General features: G+C 42.2%; 1 long non-coding RNA gene across 22 annotated transcripts in view; it reads left to right on the forward strand.

Annotated features, from left to right (window-relative positions):
• LOC102991851 (uncharacterized) overlaps positions 1–8228 on the forward strand; it is a 286698-nt gene that overhangs the window by 63907 nt on the left and 214563 nt on the right. For all 22 annotated transcript variants that reach the window (XR_008617318.1, XR_008617324.1, XR_003679726.2 and 19 more), the window contains one exon: positions 6843–7010. This is a non-coding gene — a long non-coding RNA (uncharacterized lncRNA). The remainder of the gene's footprint in view (positions 1–6842; positions 7011–8228) is intronic.

Consider the following 8228-nt stretch of genomic DNA (forward strand, 5'->3'; position numbering starts at 1 on the left):
TTTTTCTTCTTCTGACTTACTTCACTCTGTATGACAGACTCCAGGTCTATCCACCTCATTACAAATAACTCAGTTTCATTTCTTTTTATGACATGCATTTTAGACTTACGTTACCTGAAGAATCTTCCTTGGATTGAGTTCATGCATTGACTTTATAGATTAATTTGAGGAGTTTTGACATCTTTGCAGAATAGATGTTTCCTGTCAATGTCATCTTTAATATCTATATCTAGGTATTTGTACTGCACACATAATTTTTATACCTTACCTTTTTACTACATACTGACATTTTGCATGTTAATAAATACATTTCTTAATCAACAGTTTAAGGTCTGTAACCATCCATTTATTTAATCATGCCCCTGTTGACAGATTAACACAGTTCACAATGATTATTCTTGAACTTACATCTTTCCCATCACTAAATTATGTATAAATATTCACCTGTGTTTTATTCTTGTCATGCCAGGCTGTTATATAATTAAACATTTATCTGGAATAGATTCAGATGTAGGATGTGAGAAAAACATCTAACTTACCCCATGGGGTTGGCCGTATTCACATACTTTGTCCTTTTGGTCTGACTTTGCCTTTTTTGTTTCGCTGTCAAGGATCCATCAGCAGTGCCCATACCGCGATAGACGTTTGAGTAAATGAACCAGTTTTTAATATTGGTTGTATTTTCGGGCATGTTACTCTTCCATGGGTCCGCCTGTTGATTCCAGATATATACCACACTGTCTTAACTGTGAGAGCTGTTAGAATACCCTTCTTCATCAGCAGCAGCACTATTATTATTTTTCAGATTTGTCTGGGATATTTGTACATTATTTCTCTTTCAGATAAACTTTAAGTAGTTGGTCACTTTCCCTCTAGAACTGTTATGATTTTGATTGACAGTGTGTTAGTTTTCTGAAAAAAATATAGTCATTTGTATTTTAATTTTCTGGCCTAACGAGTACTGCATATTCATCCAGCTTGTGAATTCTGGAACTTTTCGGTTAGAGAAGATAAATCCCCAGATTTCTTTTTCGATTAAAATTCAAGGCAATGAAGGAAATCCATCGCAGCAAACGGAGTCATGCCACATGTTTATTCTGTAGACAAGTGTCTTTCTACATCGAGCAGCACTTCAGGGGCTTCACCTCCCCCCTGCAGAACATGGCTCACACGGTACCATGTGCCCTGGCTGGACAGGTTCTTGAAACTAGAGTTGTGTACTCCTTGGCCAGAAAAGTCTTTTAGTGGTCTTCCTCCTACAAATCTTTAAAGGAATTCTGTGCCTCCCCTTCTCTGATTTACCTTTTTTATGGCAAGGAAATAGGACACAGAGCCTGTAGGGTGTGGGAGGGAAGGCTGCATAACTCTTTTTCACACCTGCTTGGATTCTGGCAGTGGTCCTTGCTAAGTGAAGGCTAGAGGCTGGTTTGTCGTGTGTTTTCACAGAGCACTGGTGGCTCCAGGCCAACCCATTTAGCCTTTTGTCTTTTTTTCCTGCATAAAATTGCCTGTTTTTCACTTCAAATGGGGGTGTTAGGCACTCAGAGATGTCTGTTCCTGTTTCACATGCACACCATCTGTGGTCCCTGGCATCTTAGGTTCCCAAATTGGCCGAAGTCGGTCAGCATACAGAGTGGCTGGGGTCCTAGCCTGTGTTTGTCCCTGTTGGTGCAAGCCAGTGCTGCAGCACCCACCTGAAGCACCAGGCGTTGGTGCCGTGGACGGAGTTTTTAAAAGTTTGAATAAACTATTTATTTAGAATACTTTTAGAAAAGTTGCAAAGATAGTACAGAGAATTCCCATACGTCCCCCACCCAGTTACCCCAGTTGATAACTCTTACCTTATCATATTTGTCACAATTAAGGAACAAACATTGGTACATTAGTATTAACTAATTAAAATCCACATTTTGTTCAGACTTCACTAGTTTTTCCGTAATACCCTTTTTCTGTTCCAGGATCCACCAGGATATCATATTACATCTTGTCATCATGTCTTCTTAAGTTCCTCTGGTCTGTGACAGTTTCTTAGATTTTCCTTGTTTTTGATGACATCAGTTTTGAGGAATACTGGTAAGATGTTCTGTAGAACGTTCCTCAGTTCAGATATCTCTCATGTTTTTCTGATTATTAGCCTGGGGTTGTGGGGTTTTAAGAGGAAGACCACAGAGGTGAAGTGACATTCTTATCACGTTGTGTGCAGGCAACATGCCATCATCATGACTTATCCCTGATGTTGCTGACCTTGGTCACCTGGCCAGGGTAGTGTTTGATCACCTGGTCAGGGTAGTGTTTGCAAGGTTCCTCCACTGTAAATGTATTCTCCCCGCCCCACCCCTTAGCATACTCTACTCTTTGGAAGCAAGTCAGTAAGCAGAGTGTAGTCCCAATTTAACAGACTTGTTAATTGTCCTATTTACTTGTCCTATTTGTCTGGACCCTGTTATATTTAAACCATGCCTATTATTTTTTGTACTTTGTGTTTAAAGCCTTAAGAATAAATAAAAACTGCCTAGGCCTAAAAAGGACTTGAAGTAGTTAGTAACTATGTTTCTCCCAGTCTTTGTATATTTGCTTTATTGGTTTTATTTAAAAAGCTTCATATCCTGTGTGCTACATCCTCGAACCGCGTGGGCTACTCTGTTCAAAACTTAGGAGTTTACATTACAGATTGCTTGTTGTGTTGTTTGTGGGGTGAAATTCTCAATTAATTTGATTTTTTTGGTCTGATTAGTTTTTTGAACTCAACTCAAATGACTTTACATTTTCACTTCAAGTCCATTTCTAAAGAAGAATGAAAGAAGAAGAATATTTTATTGTTTTGGCATATAATAGGAATGTTCTTGAAGTGATAAATATAAAAATTGTTTTTGTTAATCAAATCATCATTGTATGTGCTCTTAAGGAACCTACGATTTCAAAGAAACCCTGTAATAAGTTTGTGATGCCGAAAATGACCGACTTTGCAAATCCACATCTGCAGACACTTCATTTCATCCATAGGTGTGCACGTTTCGTTAAGGTGGACTGGTTAAAGTGTGTTTTCAGAACGCTAGAACTTCATGTTCCTTCTTCTTACGATTGTGAACTTACTTAAGAAATAGTTTTTAGTGTGTCAGAGGATTTTGTTTTTAAGTCCATCTTAGAATCCAGTACTAGAAGGGAAAGTTCAAAAAGTACATTTTAAGGGGGCTTTTGTTCACTTCATGGTCAACTCAGTATGACAACTCAAAAACAGAATAATGTTTTTAATCAACGGCAGGGGAAGTCCTTTCCCTGGCCCCTCGATTCTACTTTTCAGTCAAAAGAGTCTTAGATTCATGTGGGGAATTCCCACGTGTTCTATAATAAGTCTCTTTAGAAGCTTTCATATATGTGTAGAATGGAGGACAGTACTGCATACGTTTTCTGTCTGTTGTGTGAGTGCTGTTCAGCGTACTGGTACTGTGTTTTAATATTACTCATTCTTTTTTCTAAGTATAGATGTGCAAGAATGAGAAAGGCTGAGCTTTATAAAATGAAATAGAAAAAATTAATTTGTTCTCAGGTCGGTTAAAGGCCCGTTAAATGTAAGATCTTTGGATATACGCTGGCTCTTTTTTCTGCAATAAGCAAAGAAAACCCTACAGAGCTTTGGAGACAGGAGGCCCCGTCTGCTGCCTTTCGCTGCGCAAACGGGCCCCGCTCTGGTTAGCTGCAGGCTCTCCTGTCCTTCATGCTCAGAGTCAGGCAGATATTTACTGCTCAGATCTGGCAGGTATGTGTCCTGCAGTTACCGTCAGGTCAGATTCCTAAGGACTAGAAGTGCTCTTCAAAAAGATATGAAATGTTGAGCCATTTTGGGGAAACTATACCAGGTTGAAGATCCATGACATACCATAGGTAATTGGTATACTCCGAAGAAGGCAGTCAGAGACCGTGTGTGTGGACCACCTGCGCTGTGCTGCACTTGCCCGAGCTGCGTGGGCGAAGCTGTGGCTTCTGGGGGGACAGGGTTATGTTTACACTCCCGTTGACTCCATTACCTTGTCCCGCCAGGGACATGTGAGAACCCCAGCAGCAAACAGGAGGCGGCCGTCCACTCCACCACTCTGCACGCGCACTTGCAAAAACAACTTAGTACCGAATGGAAGTTGGCTTCGATGAGAGGAAATCTCATAATTGGTACACAGGAGGCAGGGTGCCTGGGCGTCCTCTACCTCGTCCTCCATGCCATGCCCTGGCCTCGGTGGGGTTTGTTGTTGGGGAAAGAGATATGGAGTATTGGGGGAGGTGGGCATGGAACAGAGGCTGTCTTTCCCTTAAGGCATTTACAAGTCCTCCCAGCCCCATCCGAAAGCCAACCAGCAGTAAAACAACAACAACAACAACAAAAGTTTCTCCTGAGTTTTCCTGGTGCTTCCGCAGGTCTTTACATCTCAAAACCCTACTTAGCATGTTTTCATGCAAAACTAAATTTTGGTGTTCCTATGCCAGGAAGATTCCATCTGTGAGGGTACCTTGAAACTGTTACCCATCTTCTGTTGCCCCCCTTTTTATTTTGCTTCTCCTCTAAGATGCCCTGTGGTTTTCCTCTGGTTGCAGAACTTCAGGGAATTGTGCCTTTGAACCACCTCCTGCTGAGCTGTCTGCGCTCTCCAGCGGACTTGGGACAGTCCTCACAGTCCTTGCGCCTGCTCTGAGCCGGTCTGCTGGAGAGCGCTGCATGGGCGCCTTGTGGAGTCCAGCCCCCCTCAGTCCAGAACCACACTGCATCTCAGGGGCGGTTTTGAAGCTGCACAGTGAATACCTCTTGCAGTAAAAATTTTTTTTCAGCTTCATCTCTCTCCTACATTCATTCATTCAACAAACATTTATTACGTGCTCATTTTGAACCAGGCTCTGTGATAAGGTGGGAGATAACAGAAATAAAAAGGCCAAGCACTGTCTTCAGTAAGCTTCCAGTCTAGGGAGATAAATAGAGTGCAGTGTGGTAACAGCTCTGATATAGAAGCGCCTGGGAAGGCCTGCAGTCCAGACACTCATGGCAGATGGTTCTGGAGAAACTGATAGATGACCTAGGTTTGGGAGGCTGGAAGATGGGGGAGAAGACGGGAGTTATGGTAAAGGAAGGAGAGTGAGAGCCAGGGGATATGTAGGCTCTGGAGGTGCTCCTGGGGGAAGTTGCTGCCTATTCAAAGGACTATACAGTCTAGAGACTGAGGAACATGCTGGAAACTGCAGGGTGTTAGGACCTGCTTGAGGTTAGTGTTTGTTAAAGAAAACTTCTCAGACAGTTGAGTTATGAGCACGTGCCAGTGTTTTATTACAGTTTTGCAATGCCAGGGAAGAGGCCCATGGTAGGTGTATTCAGAGAGTCACTCTTGGTAGGAAGAATGATTAAATCATCATTGAAAAGAATGTCTGGTTAGAAATCCTTAGACTCTGATAGTTGACAGTCAACTGGGTGGGTGGTAGTGAGTTCCCTAGAACAAACCTTAATCTTCTTAAAGTTCATTAGAAAGTTGCATAGAAAAAAGCATTTTATCTGGAATGCTCTTGATGTCTTTTCACTAGGATGTTGTGCATTTTACAGTAGGCAGTTTGGTTCTGTTCCAGACCAGGTTTGGGGCAGCTTTTCTTTTATAGGTTCAAGGTCACAGTGGAGTGCACGCGAGTTTTCAGGGATCTGCTGGTGAAGAGCTTTGTAACCTAAGCTGAGGAGAGTTTGGATTTTTATCCTGAGGGCAATAGGGAGTCACTGAGGGAATCTTCAACCCCATCCATCAGTGTGCGGAGGGGATTAGCTGCAGTTTGAGGCTGGAGCAGCAGGGGTGGAAGTTAGTAGAATATTTTAACTACCCAGGGGAAAAATGAGAGCTTTGAGTTCAGTCTGTCTCCTCCTTTGCCCCCCTCCTCCCCAGCCCCTCCACCTGGAGCAGCTCTGAGACAGAAGCATAGCTGCGGGGTGGAGGTGGGAATTAGCAGTTGCTTTTCCTCCAGAAGAGTCGGTTTTAACTTTTTAAGTTTAAATGAAAAATTTTCTTACCACAGTAAAAGAAAAGATGGTTGTGTTAGGATGAAGGTGAAAAGATTTTAGAGAAAGAGCTCAGGGAGGAGAGCCGAGACCCTTCCAGTGGGCAGTGGGCCCCCTCTGCCTCCAGCCCTGGGCCTGGTCCCCCACCCTCTCCTTCCAGGCCTGGTCCAGCTCTGTCCTGAGACACCAGAAGCAGTGTCAGGACCCAGGGTATCACCTGGACTTGGCCTCGGCCTTGAGGCTGTCCTCAGCATTTCTGCCCTAATATGCTGTAATTACATAAGGTTCTGTCCTTCCTCAGAGATCTGCAGGGCCAACCTACTACTTCAGGTTGCTTCAGTGCATCTGCTGTGGTTAAAATAGAACCTTCAGAAGTGCCCTTGCCCCAGGTTGCATACCTGTTGGCATGTGACGATCTGCGCTGTGTTTTCTTGTCACTATTTAACGATGTCGCGGTGTCATTCTGTGCACAGGTGTAGCTAGGTTACAAGAATTCTCAGGGAACCTGGACTTGGGCTAGGTCTCAGTGGTTTGTGGGGTCGTACCCTTGTAACCGGATTCTTCTTTGGAAAGGTGTCTCTGTGGTCTTACTGTTCCAGTGTTTTCTCTGTTCTCTCATTATAATGTTTAATCACTGTCTTGTTAACATACTGCCATAAAAATAACCCTCCATAACTACCTGCTATAAATGGTACGGGCATATTTGAGAATACACACTTCTCTTCTAAACTTGATGTGAATAGGGACTTGCCCTTAACTTTTATTCCTGTTAGAAACATATATTCAAAATAAATAACTATTCTTCTTTTTTAAAATTGTCATCCAGGTTGCAAAAATATCTGCCTCTAAGAACTCAGGAGGACCTGCTTTGTGGGAGCAAAGGTAGTGAGTCATACCTGCAAGCTTGGAAACGAGTGTTCACTTGCGCCTCTTCATCCAGTCGGGACGTTTCCTCGGCAACCATTTATGCAGCAGTTAAAAGATGAGTTAAGAGGTATGTACTTGGACATTTTAATCCTCAGGTGCAATCCCTGTCAGATTGAAAACCTCAGTTTTCATTTTTTTCATTTAAAATAAGTAAATAAAAATGCTTAATACTTAATTATGGAAAAACACACTATTTAGGTATGTGTATGTTTTGTGCTTTTTTTTTTTAACATCTTTATTGGAGTATAATTGCTTTACAATGTTGTGTTAATTTCTGCTGTATAACAAAGTGAATCAGCTACATGTATACATATATCCCCATATCCCCTCCCTCTTACATCTTCCTCCCACCCTCACTATCCCACCCCTCTAGGTGGCCCTCTAGGTGGTCACAAAGCACCGAGCTGATCTCCCTGTGCTATGCGGCTGCTTCCCACTAGCTGTCTATTTTACATTTAGTAGTGTATATATGTCAATTGTGCTGGATCTTCTTGATGCTCTTTCTCTGATGGGAGTGTTTGTATATATTAATGCTGGCTTATTTGGGAAAGCAGAATAGAAGGTTACTGCTTGAAGTGATTTCATTTAGCTGTGAAGTTATTTGGAAAAGCAGATAATCTTCTCACGTGCCTGTATTTGAGTTTGTTATTATCAGAATATCAGCATGGGGACCAGGCAAGTCTATTAATCATTTGTTTCTTCTTTCAATGTTCACACTTAAATTTAGATCTCTCCTTATGTGTTAGTTGTTTCAGTCTCCCTTAGATGGTTGCTGAAGTGTAATGCTCTGTGGCTTGAGGGAAAATGTGGAAGGGAGTGAGGGACTCTTCCACCAAGTAGACACAACCTCGGTTTGCTAAAGATCTTCCTCCAACTCTTCACTCTCATCCTTCTTAAATAGGTTCTACTTGGATTTCCATGAGGATATGCTAAATATTTCTCTTCCTCTGTGAAACACTAATGCTCCCAGACTTTCTTTAACATGGACTTGCACTAATCAGAACTACAATGAGATATCGTCTCACACCGGTCAGAATGGCCATCATCAAAACATCTACAAACAATAAATGCTGGAGAGGGTGTGCAGAAAAGGGAACCCTCTTGCAGTGTTGGTGGGAATGTAAATTGATACAGCCACTATGGAGGTTTCTTAAAAAACTAAAAATAGAACTACCATATGACCCAGCAATCCCACTACTGGGCATATACCCTGAGAAAACCGTAATTCAAAAAGAGTCATGTACCAAAATGTTCATTGCAGCTCTGTTTACAATAGCCAGGACAT

Source organism: Physeter macrocephalus, chromosome 5 (genome assembly GCF_002837175.3).
Source record: "Physeter macrocephalus isolate SW-GA chromosome 5, ASM283717v5, whole genome shotgun sequence".
Lineage (NCBI taxonomy): Eukaryota > Metazoa > Chordata > Mammalia > Artiodactyla > Physeteridae > Physeter > Physeter macrocephalus.